Source organism: Puma concolor, chromosome B4 (assembly GCF_028749965.1).
Source record: "Puma concolor isolate L17-30 chromosome B4, mPumCon1.1.hap2, whole genome shotgun sequence".
In the NCBI taxonomy this organism is placed as follows: domain Eukaryota; kingdom Metazoa; phylum Chordata; class Mammalia; order Carnivora; family Felidae; genus Puma; species Puma concolor.
The window spans coordinates 98,717,165-98,737,241 of record NC_141673.1 but is presented as its reverse complement, the minus strand read 5'-3'; positions in this window follow the sequence as shown (position 1 = coordinate 98,737,241).

Here is a 20,077-nt window from a genome sequence, read left to right as displayed (position 1 = left end):
CCTGCTGGAGACTTTAAGCCCCATGCTGACCGTGTTGTCTGTGCTGACAGCTCAGAGCCTGGAACCTGCTTCAGATTCTGTGTCCCCCTCTCTCTCTGCCCCTCCCCTGCTCACACACTCTCTCCCTCTCAAAAATAAATAAACACTGAAAAATTAAAAATAAATAAATAAATATGTGGTATTTACAAAAGCCCCATTTAATAGATAAAGATGAAATGGTTGAAAATTAAATATGAAAAAATGTATGTATGATACATGCAATCGAATTAAAGGAATTATGGCTCTTAATATCTGATAAAATACACTTTACATGGATTTTGGCAAAGATTGGATAGGACGACAAAGCAGAATCAATAAAAGCAAAAGGAAATAAGTGGGATTACATCAAACCATAAAGATTTTGCACAGCAAAAGAAATAATCCCCCAAATGAAAAAAGAATCTATTGAATGGGAGAAAATATTAACAAAACATATCTTCATTAGGGGTGACTACCCAAAATATGTAAGGAACTCATAGAACTCAATAGCAAACAAACCCAAATAATTCAATTAAATAATGGACAAAGGACTTGAATGAACATTTCCCCCCCCCAAATATTCAAATGGACAATAGGCAAGTGAAAAAGTGATCCCCATTATTCATTATTAGGGAAAGGCAAATCAAAACCACAAGATATCACCTCACACCTATAAGAATGGCTATAATCAAAACCATAAGACATAAGAAATGCTGAGGAGAATTGAGAATGTGGAGAAAACAAAGCTCCTCTGCATTGTTGTTGGTAATGTAAATTGGTAGAGTCATTATGGAAAACAGTATGGAAGCTTTTCAAAAAATTAAAAAGAACTACCATATCATCTAGCAATTCTTCTTCTGGGTATCTCTCTAACGGGAATGAAATCACTGTCCTAAAGAGATATCTCCCCGTTCATTGCAGCCTTATTTACAATAACTAAGACATAGAACAACAACATCCATCAATAAGTAAAATGTGGCATATATCTGTAATCTAATACTGTTCAGCTACTTGAAAGAAGAAAATCTCACCAACTGAGATAACATGAACGGAACTGGAGGGGTTATGCTGAGTGAAATGAGTCAAAGAGTGTAAGGCAAATACTGTGTGATCTCACTTATATGTGAAATCTAACAAACCAACCAACCAACACCACAAAAAGCAGATTCGTGAAAACAGAGGTCAGGTTTGCTGTTGCCAAAAGTGAGGTGCTGTGAGTAGGATCATGGGTAAAGTGGTCAAAATATATAAACTTCCAGTTATAAGACAAATTCTGGGGATATAATGCATACCATTATGACTATAGTTAACAGTGCTCTATTATATATTTGTCAGTTGCTGGAGAGTAGATGTTAAAAGTTCTCATTCTAAGACAAAAAAATTGTAACTGTGTGAAGTGATTGATGTTGGCTGAACTTACTGTAGTCACTTCATAATATATATACAACAAATTACTATGATTATTATGTTGTAAATCTTAAACTTATATGATGTTATATATAAATTATATCTCATAAACTGAAAAAAAAAAAAAAAAAGAAAGAAAGAAAGAAAAAGAAACACACAAGAGAAAGTCTTGGCCTGCTGATCCTTTTGACCAGAGAAGTGCTGAAGCCTGGCTTCAGGGAAACTATTTCAAGAAGGAAATTTTCTGGGGCACGTGGGAGTCCAACTTCGGCTCAGGTCATGATCTCGTGCTTTGCTGGTTCAAGCCCCTGTCGGGTTCTGTGCTGACGGCTCAGAGCCTGGAGCCTGCTTCAGATTCTGTGTCTCCCTCTCTCTCTGCCCCTCCTCTGCTCGTTCTCTGTCTCTCAAAAATAAATAAACGTTTTTTTTGGTTTTTTTTTTAAAGGATGTTTTCTTTTTGGTGATCTGGGGGAAGCTGATTTAGTTTAAGTTCACTCTTATCCTAAGACCATAGTTATAGTTGCCAGATTTAGCAAACAAATGCCCATTTCAAAACAGTGAAGATCCTTAATTCCCATCGACTAGATTCCTAAATATGATCTCTTACTAAATTCACTAATTTAATTCCCTTCCAAAAGCCACAGCATATTAAAACATCATTTTTCCTGACAACCAACTAGAGGTTCAGAGAATTAGTTAACCTCCATGGCAATAACAGACAATAAATACATCAGGTACATGGAATCCAAAGCAGAGCTAGAATCGTGCTTTTAATTGAAAAAAATAAGGGCGGCTGGGTGGTTCAGTCGGTTGAGCGTCTGACTTTGGCTCAGGTCATGATCTCACAGTTCAGTGAGTTCGAGCCTCACATCGAGCTCGGTGCTGACAGCTTGGAGCCTGGAGCCTGCTTCGGATTCTGTGTCTCCCTCTCTCTCTGCCCCTAACCCACTCGCATTCTGTCTCTGTCTCTCTCAAAAATAAATAAACATTAAAAAACATTTTTTTAAAGAAAAAAAATTTTTTTGATATAATGTTACTTTGACAACTTCACTATAATGTAAATCACGAGTTTGCCAAAAATCTCAAAGCTATCATTGATGTGACTATTGGTTATTTTTAAAATATGTTTTCACTAAAGGTAGCAGGCTGAGAAGTAACAGACATGAAGCATTTTTCACAAGCTAAGCATAATTCTTTAAAAAAAAATTTTTTTTTTTTTTAAATTTTTTGAGAGACAGAGACAGAGTGTGAGTGGGGCAAGGGCAGAGAGAGAGGGAGACACAGAATCCAAAGCAGGTTTCAGGCTCTGAGCTGTCAGCACAGAGCCCAATGTGGGGCTTGAACCAATGAACCATGAGATCATGACCTGAGGCTTGAACCGATGAACCATGAGATCATGACCTGAGGAGAAGTCGGTCGCTTAACCGATTGAGCCACCTAGGCACCTCCTAAGAATAATTCTGGATCCAGAATTTGTTTAACAAAAACTATGTCTTCTGGATTGCAAGGTGTTACCTAGTCAACTCTCCAGCACTAACGTTAGTTTGCATTTTTCAAGAGGCTGAGGTCCATTGCTTAATTACAATTTTTGCAATTGTTCTGTATTGTACAAATTACAATATTTTGTAATATACAATGAATTTTGATAACCACTCTGAAGTATGTATCATTTGTAGCTTCTAAAGAAAGAGACTTAAAGATTTTTTTTTTAAATGATAAACTAGATTTAAAAGGATTGGATTTAAATTGAGAATCTAATGTAGATAAACAAATATATTGGAGTTGTTAAAATGATCTTTTACAGTTATACTTAGAGTGGAATATTGTCTGTTAATGTCTGACTCATTTGCTTTTATCAGAACCCAACAGAACTTCTGGGGAAGACAGTAGAGTAGGAGGACCCTAAGCTCACATCTTCCCATGAATACGACTAGATAACACTCACCTCAGTGTAAATAACCCAGAAAAGGAGCAGAAGCCCAGCAAAACAAACTCCACAACTAAATGTAGAGAAGAGGCCACATCAAAGAGGGTGGGAAGGATGGGGACCAGGCGAGAAGCTAAATGAGCTCATGGGCATAGAGAAGGAAGAAAAACAGATCCGCACACTGGGGAGTCTGCGCGGGCAAAACACTCTCCATAGTGTTTGGCTCTGAAAACCAGAGCTGAATTCCACGAGTTCTTACAACAGACGGGACTTAGAGCCTGGAACTTTAAAGACCAGCAAGTGTGCTCTGGGAGAGCCCAAAAGGGGACAGGAAAGTGAATCTTCACCCTTAGAGAGAGCGTAACAGTCAGCAGAGAAAGAGCATAAAAGCCCGGGGATATGGGAGGGAGAGATATGTACAATCACAGAGCATGTCCCAGAGGGAAAGATTTTGCTGGGAGACTTCTCCGGGAACAAAGGAGCTGGTAAGTGCCATTTCCTTCCCCTGCTCCCCAGTGTATGCCCACAGCCACCTGCGGGGAACCAGCAGGGCGATGAACCCTCTACCTGATTTGCTTGCACCCAAACCCGCCCCAGCCAAACAAGTTTGCTGTGTGGTTGGTTATGTGAATCCCCTCCCTCAGAAGATCTCGGATCTTGCCAACACCTCCTCTCCCACCACGCGCTTTGCGAGGCCTTGTCTTGGCACTGAGGGTGGCTGGTTCCCTCCTGCAGAGGATGTGTGCACCTTGTTAAAACTGGGCTCGATCTGCACTGCGTTGCTAAGCGCTTTGTTGAGTGCCCCCGCCAGCTTGGCATTGAAGGTGGAGGCACATTCCTTCTGTCAAAGGAGTGGCACCAACTTGTTAAAAGTGCGTACTGCCCGCTACTTTTAAAATTTTGTTTTTTTTAACGTTTATTTAATTTTGAGACAGAGAGAGACAGAGCGTGAGCAGGGGAGGGGCAGAGAGAGAGAGGGAGACACAGAATCTGAAGCAGGCTCCAGGCTCTGAGCTGTCAGCACAGAGCCCGACGTGGGGCTTGAACTCGCGGACTGTGAGATCATGACCTGAGCCGAAGTTGGACGCTTAACCGACGGAGCCACCCAGGCCCCCTGCCCACTGCTTTCAAGAGCAAACAGACATAGCTGACTTTCCTAGCACACAGAAACAAACACAGAGAGTCAGAGAGAGAGAGAGACAGAGAGAACTGAAATAAACAAAATGAGACTTGAAAGAGGAGAAATAACAATCAACATCACAGAAATACAAAGGCTTGTAAGAACATATGAAAAATCATATGCCAACAAACTGAGCAACGTAAAAGAAACAGATAACTTCCTAGAAACCTACCAAAACAGAAACAGGAAAAAATAGAAAACTTGAACAGACTTATTGCCAGCAACGAAACTGAGTCAGTAATGAAAAAAAACTGCCAACAAACAAAATTCCAGAAACAAATGACTTTACAGGTAAATCCTAGCAAACATTTATTTTTTTAAAAAAAAATTTTTTTTTTCAACGTTTATTTATTTTTGGGACAGAGAGAGACAGAGCATGAACGGGGGAGGGGCAGAGAGAGAGGGAGACACAGAATCGGAAACAGGCTCCAGGCTCTGAGCCATCCGCCCAGAGCCTGACGCGGGGCTCGAACTCACGGACCGCGAGATCGTGACCTGGCTGAAGTCGGACGCTTAACCGACTGCGCCACCCAGGCGCCCCCATAGCAAACATTTAAAGAAGACTTACTACCTATTCTTCTCAAACTTTTCCAAAAAATAGAAGAGGAAAGAAAAGTTCTAAATTTGTTCTATGAAATCAACATTACCCTGATACCAAAACCAGATGAGGACCCCACAAGAAAAGAAGACTACAGGCCAATATCTCTGATGAGCATAGATGAAAAAATCCACAATAAAATTTTAGAAAACTGTATCCCACAATACATTTAAAAAATCATTTAGCACAATCAAGTGAGATTTCTTCCTGGGGTGCAAGGTGGTTCAATCTTTGCAAATCAATCGATGTGATACATCACATCAATAATATAAAGTATGAAAACCATGTGATCATTTCAATAGATGCAGAAAAAGCATTTGACAAAGAGCAGCATCCATTCATGATGTAAATCCCTCAACAAAGTGGGTCTAGAGGAAATATACCTCAATATAATAAAGACCTTTTATGAAAAATGCACAGTGAACATCATACTCAACAGGAAAAAAAAGGGGGGCTTTTCCCCTAAGGTCAGGAATGAGACAAGGGTGTTTACTCTCACCACTTTTATTCAACATGGTACTGGAAGTCATAGCCACAGCAATCAGACAACAAAAAGAAGTAAAAGGTCTCCAAACTGGTAAGAAAGAAGTAAAACTTTCACTATTTGCAGATGACATACTACACACAGAGAACTCTAGAAGCACGTGGGTAGCTGAGTCGGTTGTGCATCTGATTCTTGATTTCTGCTCAGGTCATGATCCCAGGGTCGTGAGATTGAGCCGTGCATTGGGCTCCATTCTCAGTGTGGAGCCTGCTTGAGATTCTCTCTCTCCCTCTGCCCTTCTCCCCTACTCACATGCACTCTCTCTATCTCTTTCTAAAAACAAACAACAAACAAACAAACAAACAAACAAAAAACACCATAAAAATCCTGAAAGAGGACACTGGTAGTAATTTCTTTGACATCGGCTGTAGCAACAGCTTTTCAGATATGTCTCTCGAGGCAAGGAAAAAAAGCAGAAATAAACTATTGGGACTACATCGAAGTAAAAAGCTCCTGCACAGCAAAAGAAACAACAAACCTAAAACACAGTCTACTGAATGGGAGAAGATATATGCAAATGGCATCTCTGATAAAGGGTTCTTGTCCCAAATATGCAAAGAACTTCTAAACCTCAACACCCAAAACACAAATAATCTGATTAAAAGACAGGCAGAGACATGAACAGACATTTCTCCAAGGAAGACAGATGGGCAACAGAGGCATGAAAAGATCCTAAACATCACTCATCATCAGGGAAATGCAGATCAAAACCACAATGAGATATCACCTCACACCTGCCAGAATGGCTAAAATAAAAATAAGTAAATAAACAAAAAAATAACAAATAAATAAAAAAATCCCCCCAAAACAAGAAGAAACAGGTGTTGGTGAGGAAGTGGAGAACAAGGAACCCTCTTGCACTGTTGGTGGGAATGCACTGGTGCAGCCACTGTGGAAAACAGTATGGAGATCCCTTAAAAAATTAAAAATAGAATTGCCCTAGGATCCAGTAATTATAATACTGGGTATTTACCCAAGGAAGCCAAAAACACTAATATGAGAGGATATAGGCATCCTTATGTTTATAGCAGCATGATCAACAATAACCAAACTATGGAAAGAGCCCAAGTATCCATCATTAGATGAATGGATAAAGAACAGGTGACCTTCACTTATAATGACCATATATATATATATATATATATATATATATATATATAATGGACTATTCTTTAGCCATAAAAAGAATGAAAAGAATGAAACATTGCCATTTGCAATATAAAGAGGATGTGGTTTATACATAAAATAGAATATTATTCAGCTGTAGGAAAGTAAAATCTTGCCATTTGCAGCAACGTGGATGGGTCTAGAGAGTATAATGCTAAGCGAAATAAACCTGTCAGAGGAAGACAAACACCAAAACTAAAAGCAAATAAGAAGACAAATTAAAGGGGACAGCACCTACAGGCATTCAGAATGGTCCAGCGTTTGACATACCGTAGGAGGTTGTCTGACTATACAGCCTCTAACAAAACTAGGCTGTCCCAAACCCCTGGGAATAGAGTCATTTACCTTTATACCAAGAAGGTTGGGAAAACACCAAATTCCCCTGTGGCATGTGCCAAGGCTGACTTTGAAGATTTTGTGCTGTGGGACCTAAAGTTCGTATGGGGTGGTCCAGAATGAAAAAAACATGTCGGGACACCTGGGTGGCTCAGTTGCTTAAGCATCTGACTCTTGGTTTTGGCTCAGGCCATGATCTCATGGTTTGTGGGTTTGAGCCCCATGTTGGGCTCTGTGCTGACAGCCTGAGAGCATAGAGCCTTCTCGGGATTCTCTATCTCTCCCCTTCTCTCTCTGCCCCTCCCAGCTCATGCTTTCCCTCTCTCTCAAAAACCAAAACCAAGACCAAAAAAAAAAAAAAAAAAAAAAAAACAACAAAAAAACCCAGCAAAAAGAAACATGTCAGCATGGCCTTGGATGATTCCATATGTGCTGTGCTAAAAGTGTTCATGACAGGATCAAGTGGGCTTTGCTTTTGGAGGAGCAGAAAAATCATTGTGACAGTGTTGAAGGCACAAGCACAGAGTCAGTAAGCTAAGTAAAAAGAAAAAAATTTAAAAATATGTAAGTAAAATAAAACGTCACATATCTATGCATAACCGCAGCAAACACTAATCATTATGGATTCCTGTATGTATGAAAAAATTAAATATTCAAAGATGCGATTACACCAGATCTTAGAAAGGCTAGAGCCTAGAGGCAGCTGGTGGAGTTTGGCAGGATTCCCAGTGGGAAAGCAAGGTTAACGAGATCTTGGAGGTGGGGACGTTGGGGCCAATTCAATATACTGTTTTTGTCGCTTCTCCTTGTGAAGGCGTAGTGGGAATTGATGTATTTTACGCTTATACTTCTCCATCCCATCACTGCCAGAAGGATCCCTGTGAGCGGAAGAGACCGCTGTAGAGATGTCCTAGAGGGACAGACTCCCTGGCACCTAGCGTATGCATCAGTGAGTATGGGGGCGAGGTATAAATCAAGATCTATAAGGAATGTCTTTACCCATCAACATCCAAAGCATCCACCACATAGATGATGCTCTTGCGGTGTGAAGTCAGAAGACTGGGCATAAAGAGTCCTGGCTACAGTGTTCTCATACCTCTGCCAGCGTTGGGGGAGTGAAAGGGGTACCGATAAACCCCCAGAAAATTCAAAAATTGGCTCAGCAAAGTTTCTTGGGGCAACGTGGGTTGGTTCACAATACTTAATTTGTCTAGAAGTCAAAGAAACGCTGCCGTCTCTTCATCTCTGCTTCCCCCTCCAATAACAAGGCCTGACATCTTACTGGGTTGGAGAAAGTATTGGGCATTCTACTTGATGGGTTACCCTGCATCTCAACGTGCTTTGAGTGCTTGCCGGAAGCAATCCAGCCAGGTGTAGGATGCTGCCTTCGTGGCCTCATGACCTTAATGTAGAAGAACGACTTTCATGGTTTTGCTGAACGGAACCTTTTAGCAAAAGGAGGAAGCCTCCATCTGAAGGTGTCCTTTGTGAATGTAGAGTGATCGTCTCCCTAGCATAGCTACCCTTTGCATTCCTTTGGAAAAACAGCTATTAATTTGCTTCAAATAAATTTTTCTCGTGGAAATTGGACATTTGATTCATGGGGTCTTGTGACTCCTTGGCTTGACAGTACTATTTTGGGGTGACTCAACACTAGCAGTGTGAGAAGAGCACAACAAGCCTTCCTTCTCAAATGGAAATGTTATATTCAAGAACACAGATAGCCTGGTTCCAGCAGTGTCTTCTCTTTATTCGTTTCTTTTTTTTCTTTTCTTTTCTTTTCTTTTTTTTTCTTTTCTTTTCTTTTCTTTCCTTTCCTTCTCTTCTGTTCTCTTCTCTTTCCTTTTCTTTTCTTTCCTTTTCCTTTCTTTCCTTTTCTTCTTTTCTTTTCTTACTTTTCTTTCCTTTTCTTTCCTTTTCTTCTTTCCTTTCCTTTTCTTTTCTTTTCTTTCCTTCTCTTCTCTTTTCTTTTTCTTTCCTTTTCTTTTCTTTCCTTCTCTTCTCTTCTCGTTCTTTTCTTTCCTTTTCTTTTCTTTCCTTTTCCTTTCTTTCCTTTTCTTCCTTTCTTTTCTTCTTTTCTTTTCTTTTCTTTTCTTTCCTTTTCTTCTTTCGTTTTCTTTTCTTTTCTTTTCTTTTCTTTTCTGTTCTTTTCTTTCCTTTTCTTTTCTTCCCTCTTCTCTTCTCTCCTCTTCTCTTCTCTTCTTTTCTTTTTTAATGTTTATTTCGAGAGATAGAAAGGCAGAGCGTGAGCGGGGGAGGGGCAGAGAGAGACAGAGACACAGAATCCGAAGCCGGCTCCAGGCTCCCAGCTGTCATCACAGAGCCCCCCGCGGGGCTTCAACCCACGAAGTCGCACGCTCAACTGACTGAGCCACCCAGGCGCCCCAGTGTCTTCTCTTTAATTGAAAAAGTTACACCCAGCCTTTTGGTGGAAAATTTATTCCCAACTTCATCACCTGAAGACAAGCGATGAACTCAGTGTGTCTCTTGAGTCACACTCAAGAGGTTCCCCAAACACTAGATCTCGCTCACTGATGCCTTAGCTATTTGAAATCTGATACTGACGTGCCTATATTGGCACGGTGTGGTCTACACAGAACTGAAAGCTGACATGGTCATTACACTCAATGACATGGTCGTTACACTCAGTTGGCAGAATTCAAAGTCATTCTCTTTGTACTAGCTACTATTCCTCTGGACAAATTTTATTTTGTTTTCTATTGACTCATGGATGGATTGTTGCCAGTGGCCTATATGTATGGTCTAGATTTGTAAACATACCCCTGGGGGACCCTTAAGTCATTCCTCCTTTCGGGCCATAAACTAGAAAGAATCTACAGCCACTGATTTAGTTGTCTGGGTCTCTCATGCAGATGCACATATTTTCTGATAAGAATGATCAAAATCAAGCTGTTGATTAAATCTGTGCTGATTGCTGCCATTGCTGCCTCGATCCATCTTCATACTGGATACAACATAGGGACATCACAGACCGGTGCGAAGTGTAGGACTCTGTTTCCGAAGCAGGGACAACTCTTGCTATGCCAGACTGGTAACCCGTGGGGCGAAATCGATCCTATTGCTTTCTGTTGGAGGACGCGGCAACACAAAGGGCATTGCCCCACCCACTCCTGGGAGATTAACTTACTTCGGGTATCTGACCTCCAGTTGGACTTACCAGTAGTACCTCGTTGCTGTCATCACTTTTCTAGACAACAGTGTTACTGTTGCAGCCTGATTGGCCAACTCTGGCCACACCGTTTTGGCCTAAAATTTGAAAATAATCTGTGTCAAGGTTTTAGCTTTCCAGACCATTTGCGATTTGACCACGGTGCACACTTGATCGTAAAGTCATTCAGAATGACTACTATTTGAAGTATTTGATGGATCTCTGTGCTATCTACCTTCCACAGGTATCCTGTACCATTAAACGTTGGTACGTCCTCCTCAAACATACACAAAGGAAATGCCTGAGTCTATCTTTCTCACCTCCTCTTGGTCCACATGATAAGCATTTAAGAACAATGCCTGAAATGGTGATGCTTTAATTCTTCTTTATTTTCTGACATTGTTGCTTCTCTTGTGCATCCCATTCAGGCTGTGTTTCATTCAGGACAACCATGGGTTTATAACCTCTCAGCACTATTGGCAAAGCAAGTCTTTGGTTTTAAATTATGTTTTTCCTAAAACTGCCATTGTTACTGATTGCTAAAAATGAATCGCTTCTTTCAACATATGAAACAAACCATGGCTAGTTTACTTATTATTTCAGAAATTATTTTTATCACCGTCTAGCTTAGCTTCCTGTTTCTCTAATATGAAAGCCTGAATTCATTTTCCGAAAACTTTCTCATCCGTCACAATTTATTTTCTTTTAGAAAGTTCAAGATAAAAGATAGGGCTTTATATAAATTGAGAGTGTGACGGGTTCTTACATGCATTTTCTCGCTTGCTATTTCTGTTTCCAAACTATGTTACCTAAATAGCCCCAAGTGAGAAGAGATTTCCAAGAAATACACATTTGGACCATGACCCTGACATTTACATAGTCGTATGTAGGATTTGCATCACAGATTTCTCTCATCTTCATGTTACATCTCATTCTCATTAGATCAAAGATTTTTCTAGCCTCATGTTATTTCACTTTGGTGTCTCTTCATTCCTCCCTCCAGTCTCTTTCAGAGAAAAATCATGCCATGATTCTGAGGATAATGTTGTTAGATGTGATGATGCACGTCTCACTCAGAATGATGCTAACGTGAGGGGCGCCTGGGTGGCTCAGTCAGTTAAGCGTCCGGCTTTGGCTCAGGTCATGATCTCACAGTTTGTGAGTTCGAGTCCCGTGTCGGGCTCTGTGCTGATGAGCCTGGAGCCTGTTTCAGATTCTGTGTCTCCCTCTCTCTCTGTCCCTCCCCCACTCGCTCTCTCTCTCTCTCTCTGAAAAATAAATAAACATTAAAAAAACTTTAAAAAAATGATGCTAACGTGACAGTTACAGTGGTAGTGATCCCCACATCGAAACTTGTAACTCCCAGTCTTGATTTCCTTCTCTTCCTTGAAGCTAAATCTACTGCTTCTTGGCTAGTTACACAGGTTTTACACAGAATCTTATTTGTCAACAGAAATTTTATTATTCTTTCCCATAATCTCCCTTAAGATCCCCAAGAGTCATTACAAAAACACCAACTGTGGTTTAGGTGCTAAATACCCATAAGTCATTACAAAAACATCAGCCGTGGTTTAGGTGTTAATACCCTGTCAAGTGCTAGCAACACTGTGGTTGGAAATGTTCCATATGCAGGAGTGGACAGTGAGTAGATGTGTCATCAACAGCTTTAGTGTTTACAGCGTATTGACCAGATGCATGGTGCATAAACTAAAAATACCCACTGGGTTAAACGCTAAAGAAGATCTGGTATGCTTTCTGAAGAAAAGAAACACCACATATGCCATATCAGAAGACAGATTGTTTATTTATGTAGTAATTATATGGAAAATGTTTTTTCGCCGCCAATATTCTAGAAAACTACCACAGAGCACTTTATCAGGACTCAGTTTTGCTTCCTCAATGAATACAATACATAGATTCTTTACCTATGCATATCCTAGGCAATACTGTGTAGGCATCAGATAATGATCACATGGGGCTTCACTTTTGAGGGTCAGAGGGATGCCAGGAGTTCAGAAGAACCGATGTCAGCCATTAACCAGGACCTGAGTAGCCAAGGAGGAAACTGAAGAAGTAAATAATTTGTCTACTGTTTCCTCTCACCTTCAGATCTCCTGCCAATGTCTCCAGTGACTGAAACTGGCCAGAAGCCAGGGCAAGGATGCCTGAGTGATGTAGTTGTTAGGGTTCAGCTCCTAGGAACATAGACTGCAGCAAAAAACAAAAACAAAAGCAAAAACAACCCCCCCCCAAAAAAACCCATGGAGAATGGATGTGGGTGTGAGGTTTTGAATAAAAGATATTAGCATCATGTCACTGAAGTAGCTTATGTGACATAGAGTAGCCTATGTTTCAGATCCATTGAGGACACGGGGCATGTCTGCAATACTGGGACAAACTGAGTGTTTTCTGTGAGCTAAAAGACCCCAGGGAGGGGCAGGAGGCAACCGGGGGGCATCTTGGGTTTGGTGGTAGTCTGAATAACGGCCCCCCAAATCTCCAGGTCCCAATCACTGCCAACTATCAATAGCACCTTCTACGGCAAAAGGACCGTGCAGAGGTGATGCAGGTAAGAATCTTGAGATGGAGAGACTACGTTGGATTTTCGAGGTGGGCGTGAAATGTAATCACAAGTATTTGTAGAAGAGGGAGGCAGAGGGGGTTTTGAGTACAGGAGGGAAGGCGAGGTGATCAGGGAAGCAGAAATTGGAGGGGTGCAGCTGTAGGCTGTAAATGCCAGTAGACTTGAGACGCTTCATGAGGCAAGATACATTCATCCCTGCTGCAACCTTGATATTAACCCCATAAAACTCCTTTGGATGTCTAGCCGTGTCTTCAGTTGCAGGGAAGAGTCAGAACGGGACCACAACGCGGTGGAGGCTAATGGCCCATGTCATAGGAGCCGCAAATACAGGGCTTCATGGGGGTTTCTTTGGGAACTCCCTGAGACTGCGCTAGAGACGAAGAGAGAAGTCAGACACACCATTTATTCTGTGCTGATTTTCCAGTCGGAGTTTAGTGGAAGCTGTAAGGAGAGGAATTTTAAATTCGCATTCTATCCCATAATTTTGTTATTAAAGTTTTTTTTTGAATTTGTTTATTTTAGAGAGAGAGAGAGAGAAAGAGACAGAGAGATAACAAGTGGAGGAGGAGAAGCAGGGAGAGAGGGAGAGAGCAAATCCCAAGCAGGCTTCGTGCTGTCAGGGCAAAGCCCTATGTGGGGCTCGAACTCACGAACCGTGAGATCATGACCTGAGCTAAGATCAAGAGTCAGACGCTTCACCGACGGACCCACCCAGGCGCCCCTCCGTAATTTTGTTATTGTACAGAAATGAAAATTTGAATTGCTGAGATAGCATGTTCTGGTGACTGACGATAACTGCAAGATGCAATTAGCTGAGAATTTCTCACATTATTGGAGACGCCAAAGGAGCAGGTAAAGAACAAAACTACATATCAAGTTTAAAGGAAATTGAGAGCAACTTTGATCCTAAATTTACACAGGCAGCATCCGAATTATTTTACTTATTTTGCTTGTATAAACAGGATTTTGGAACCCTGAGTGACACTGATTAGCACATAAATATGGGCCTTTTTTAGCTATAAAAATATTACTAATCTAGGGGCGCCTGGGTGGCTCAGTCAGTTAAGCGTCTGACTTTGGCTCGGGTCATGATCTTTATGTTTGTGAGTTTGAGCCTGCGTCAGGCTCTGTGCTGACAGCTCGGAGCCTGGATCTTGCTTCAGATTCTGTATCTCCCTCTCTCTCTCTCTGTCCCTCCCCTGCTCATGCTCTGTCTGTCCCTGTCTCTCTCTCCAGAATAAATAGACATTAAACAATTTTTAAAAATATTAACAATCTATAATCTCTTATGATTCTAATCTTCCCACGTTCCTGTCAATTCGAGAATCAACTCCTCTGATGGTTTTATGTCCCCATTTTGTTTATTCCGCTTATTAAAATCAAACTATTTGCTCTAACATTGTCTATAATCTTCATAAATGTCAGTATTACATAATCAAGGAACTACCTGTCTCTAAAGTGTCTACAGAGGTAGAGACATTCAATAAAAATACACTTAACATAAAATTTACCTCTAAGAACGCACTTAAAACCGTGAGCGGCGTTCGATTTTGAATTTCAGTTGTTGGTCCAATGAAGGAACTTTGGCTAATTTAGCTGCTGCAAAAATATTGTAGATCATATGGAATGATGTAGGCACAAATTTAGAAAGCGTGGTCAGAGAGGCGGTCATACCCTACAGGGGTGACATTTGAGTAGGCCCGAAGGAAACCAAGGGGCGCATCTCTGAAATATTTGGGTGAGGAACCATACAAACAATGTAGAGGCTCTGAGATGTGAGATTGCATGCGTTGAGGGAGAGAGAAAAGGCACTGTGACTGGAGCAGCCAATGAATGAGGCAGGAAAGGAAAGCCGAGGAACAGTCCAGGAAGCGAAGGTGCGGCAACCCATTTGGATCTTACTTGAAGTTGGGCAGTGCACTGGTGATGGTCCAGGAGGTGAATGAAACCTAGGCCAGATCGTTAAATGGAGGGAATTTAATAAGGGCAAATATTTACACAGCAGTCGGAGAGCCTAAAAGATAACAGGAGAAAGAAGACAACACAGAGATGATCAAAACAAAAAAGCTGGTACTGTTCCTAGAGCTGGAGGGACCAAAAGAAGAGGAGGGTTCCCCAGAGGCACATGAGGACAACTGGAAGCCATCATGGTTGGTGGCTTCCGATCTTCCATCAGTGGACGGTGCCTGGTGGGAGCCGGGGAGAGGAGACAATTGTTGTTTGGCAGAAGTTAAAACCACATAGCACATGTAGTGAAGCCATGGCAAGAGATAAAGCCTGAGAGAAAAGAAAGAAAACACCAGGCTTCTTCCCACCCCCCCCCCTTCCTACCTTCCCAACATCAAGCCAGTTTCTTCCATTGACTGAACCTAACTGCAACCGAGTTAGCCATGGAACTGTGACATGCATTCTTCAGGAATCAGCACCCTGAGATATGAGCACAGCAAGGAAAGGCCAAGGAGGACAAAGAGGAAAATGATTGACCCAGATCTGGATGGCACCAGATCTACCTAGGCATAGAATCACAGTATTTGGGGACAGAGGCTTCTCACGTCCAAATAACAGTAGGACTTGTTAGCACAATGTTCTCTAAAGACAGTAAGTGTATCTCGTCCAATCTATGTCAGTCTCCTTACTGTAACATGTGGGTAGGATCTCTCAGATAAATTATCAATATGGAACTGCATATGGCAGGGTCTGGTAAGAAGGGAAAGGATTTTATTTTATTTATTTTATTTTATTTTTTATGTTTAGTTATTTTGAGAGAGAGAGAGAGAGAGAGAGAGAGAGAAGAGAGAGCATGTGCGCACAAGCAGGGGAGGGGCAGAGAAAAGGAGAGACAGGATCCTAAGCGGGCCATCAGAGCAGAGTCCAATGTGGGGCTCAAACTCACACACTGTGAGATCATGACCTGAGCTGAGATCGAGAGTCAGATGCTCAACCGACTAAGCCATTCAGGCGCCAGAAGGGAAAGAATTTGAGAAAAAAAGTTTTTGAGGAAAAAACTGAGCAGCCTTTAATGCATATGCTGACATGAGAGATCCAAGTTCCCACTCACTTATCTACAAGGCTACAAACCAAATATCTATCAAACAAAATATTTTTATTAGTTTGGCCCCACAAACCTGAACTAAGTTGATTATGGTTTTTGTTTTATATGTTTTGCTGTGGAAATATTGCTGTGAACCACCAAATTCCGCTGGTATTGCTACTTTATATGTGCTTATGCACAAATTATATTGTGAAAGACAAAACCGTGGCTCTTACAATACATTTCTTTCCAAGGAATTTGGATACAGAATTAGGGACTGCATTTGTATTTTACACATCACTTAATTTTCAGTTCTAATGCTTTAAAGAAATGGTGAGAAGCTACTGTATAAAAAAGAACAACCCCTGATCTATTCTGCTTGATTTCTCTCTCTCTCTCTCTCTCTCTCTCTCTCTAGGCTATTTTAGTGTTGTCGGTATACCATGAGAGTGATGTCGTGTGTTAACCTGGATTAGAATGACCTTTGCTCATTTTCAAAAAGATTTTACTACCATTTATGAAATAAGTATTTACCTTTAGATCATGCCCTTGCTAAAATGGACATTTAAGTGCGATGTCTTGTTACTGATTGCTAAGAATGGGTTGCTTCTTCTTAAAACACTCAGCAAAATCATGACAGATTTTCCTTTTCTCCTGGACTTCTTTTTGCCATATACGGACTTTCTTTTCCTCTCATGTAAATTGGCTGTCTGGTTTGGAAACTTTCTGTTCCAATCACTGTTTTGTCGTGATAATGGTTCAGGAGGAACTCAGAGAGAAACAATTGTTTCCACAAAATTTTATATAAACAGGCACCCCAATAACTTCTTTTCAAATTTTAGACTTCTTTTAAATGTTTATTGATTTTTGAGAGCGAGAGAAAGAGAGAAAGAGTACGAGCAGGGGAGGAACAGAGACAGAGAGGGAGACACAGATCTGAAACAGGCTCCAAGCTCTGAGTTGTCAATACAGAGCCCAACATGGGGCTCGAACTCTGGAACGGCGAGATCATGACCTAGGCTGAAGGTGGACGCTTAACCAACTGAGCCACCCAGGTGCCCCCCCACCCAAATAACTTTTGTACTGTGTTATCTAATTTTGTTATTTAATTTTATTATTTATTTTGTACTGTGTTATTTAACATATTATTTCTCCATAGCAGCTTAAGTGTTGGTTTTTTGTGTCCTTACTTATGTACCTTTTCCATCTACAATATATGCGACCAGTAGCATTCTATCAGAAGAAAATTCTAGGTTTTTTTAAAAAAAGAAAGACTTCATGTACAATATAACCCCAGTATTTACAGTCTAATAAATGATTTCTGATCTTCATGTTATTTTTCTTTGTGTTTGGCCCTTTCCTCTTCCTTCCTCCTTTCTTAGGGGGTAAATGCTGTCATAATTCTGAATTTAGTGCCATTTCCTGTGGCCACGATTGACTAAACGATAATGACATTAATGTGATAATAATCTCCATACCCAGGCTTGCACTGTTTCATTTCCCAGTATCTTTTGTAGTACCTACTTGTTCTTTTTATCAGACAGGCTATTTCTTCTGCCCAATATCCATTCACCATCCCCAAGGTTGTACGGTCATATCGAGGCTAGTGTAGACGTTAAATGTTATTTCAAGCAGCAGCAAGTCTGCGGTTGGAAATATTCTGCACCGTAAATACACTGAGCTGATGATGAAGTCTGACCAAAAGAGCCAGGGTCATATCTGAATTCAGACATCCTTCTCAATAAACTTTGATCTCCAAACTTAATCTAATTAATGGTCGCTGTCCATTATATGTATATGTATATGTATAAATATATATACACACATTATACATTATATATACACACATATTGTATATTACATATATTATATATTATAATATATTATATAAGTATATCCTAGTTTTGAGCCCTTATTAGATGTGAAAAGTATTTTTATGTTTATACACTAAGCCATTCTTACAATACATTTTTAATAAATGATTTCATTGCGTTTTGCCTTTGCAGATGATGAAAATGAATATTAAAGGGGTTCTATAACCCATTCGAGTTTACAGGTGTAACAACAAAAAAAAAAAAAACCAGACACTTGAAACTACTAACTTTTGACACCTTAACATTTAGCAGGTTGAGGAAGGGAAGAAAAGGATCGTCTGACTGGGATCAATGAGAGATTGGTTTTGAATGCTAAATATCCTACCTTTGTATTGTCGCCTCATTTAGCTGTGCGTTATTTTTCCAGATTCTCTGGGTCCCTTGTTCACATTAGATTCTTCCACTGATGCCATAATTTCCATGCTGAGACGATTCTGTTGATTCAGACCTCAGTTGATTGTTAAATGTCATGCAATTTTTCTACATTTACTTATCACCTGATTCTATTTCTGTATTCATACACTTGTTTATTAAACAGATAGTTACTTTTAAAAAGTCTGCTGTGATGGGTTCCTGGGTGGCTCAGTCAGTTAAGCGGCAGACTTTGGCTCAGGTCATGATCTCACGGTTCCTGAGTTTGAGCCCTGCGTCGGGCTCCATGCTGAGGGAGCCTGCTTGGAATTCTCTCTCTCTCTCTCTCTCTCTGTACCCCTTCTGCATGTTCTCTCTCTCTCACTCACTCAAAATAAATAATAAACAAACAAACAAATAAATAAAATAAACTTAAAAGAGATCTGCTGTGGCTTAGGCATAATTCTGGGACCTGTAGATACAGAATTGACCAAAACAGATACAGTCCCTGCTCTCATGTCATTGTTTCTGGGACAAGGCAGGCACTATTTTAGAGTCAGAGTTCAATAATATGCATGTGAACTTCCCTCCCTCACCCCCTTTTCTGCATACTTAGAACTGTATGAACAGAATTTAACAATCTGTCACACAGAAGAAGCTATAGCGGTTTCTTAATTGAAAATAATTTGTCTTTTTGTATGTTTTAGGTCCTAGGCCTGCCATAACTGTTTATGTACAGTTCTGTTCATATAATAAACCTCACGGGTTTTTATAGATGATTAAAATCCCAGGAGAGACTACAATGGATAATGCAGGATAGGACACAAGTTTGAAGTTAGATCAAAGAGCTACTGAGGGAATGGAAAAATATGTCTGAGATCAATACAGTTATCAAATGAGTTATTTACAAAGTACTTAGAAGGGTGCATGGCACGTAGTGTTTGTTGGTGTTTTTATTTTATTTTATTTTATTTTATTTTATTTTATTTTATTTTTTATTTTATTATTTTATTTTATTTTATTTTATTTTATATCATCAATTTTATTTTCTACACAGTACATCAAATGTGTCATGGCTGATACATTGAATGTGATGTGACTATAAGTCAGACTGCCTCCCTCTTTTGCAGTCAAATACTTGGATTTTTGACTTTCCTTCTTTCAGTAACATGTACTGACCTCCAGACTGCTAAAAATACTACTGTAGTAATTGGTAGTGCCACTTGGATGTTATTTCTTCCCTCTACCAGCAAAACTTTTGTTTTTGGAGGTGATGTTTATAGAATAAACCAGCTATTAATCTATATTGTATTCAGAAAAATTGGATTTTCTTTTTCTTCAAATTTTTATTATTGAAGCATATATAATATATTAGTTTCAGTTGAGATCATGAACACGTATAACACAACTTTATACGGTCATACTTATCCATTTTTTATTTTAAAGTGACAAAAATAAACACATTTGTTAGCATAATATATTTATTTTTAAAAACATCTATATATGCCGTATAGTTTAGAACAAATCTATAGTATATGGATAAGGTAAGATAGGATAAGATAATGAAGATGAGATAAAGGTAAATTATGAGAGCATAAATAAATATAATTTTAATATTTAAAAATATGTATATGCCTTTCACTGTCTTCAAGTTATTACACAACTCTGGAAGCTATAGAAAACTGATAGAATATTGTCAAACTCCAACTATCATCAGTAATAAACTGTAACATCGTATGAGTCTCCACAGGAAGGTTATTATCAGGAAATTATCAGAATACTTTTGTTCTAGCTTGTTTCAGTTTTTTAGTACTTAAAAAAATTTTTTTAAAGGTTTTTATTCATTTTTGAGACAGAGCATGAGCAGGGGAGTAGCAGAGAGAGAGGGAGA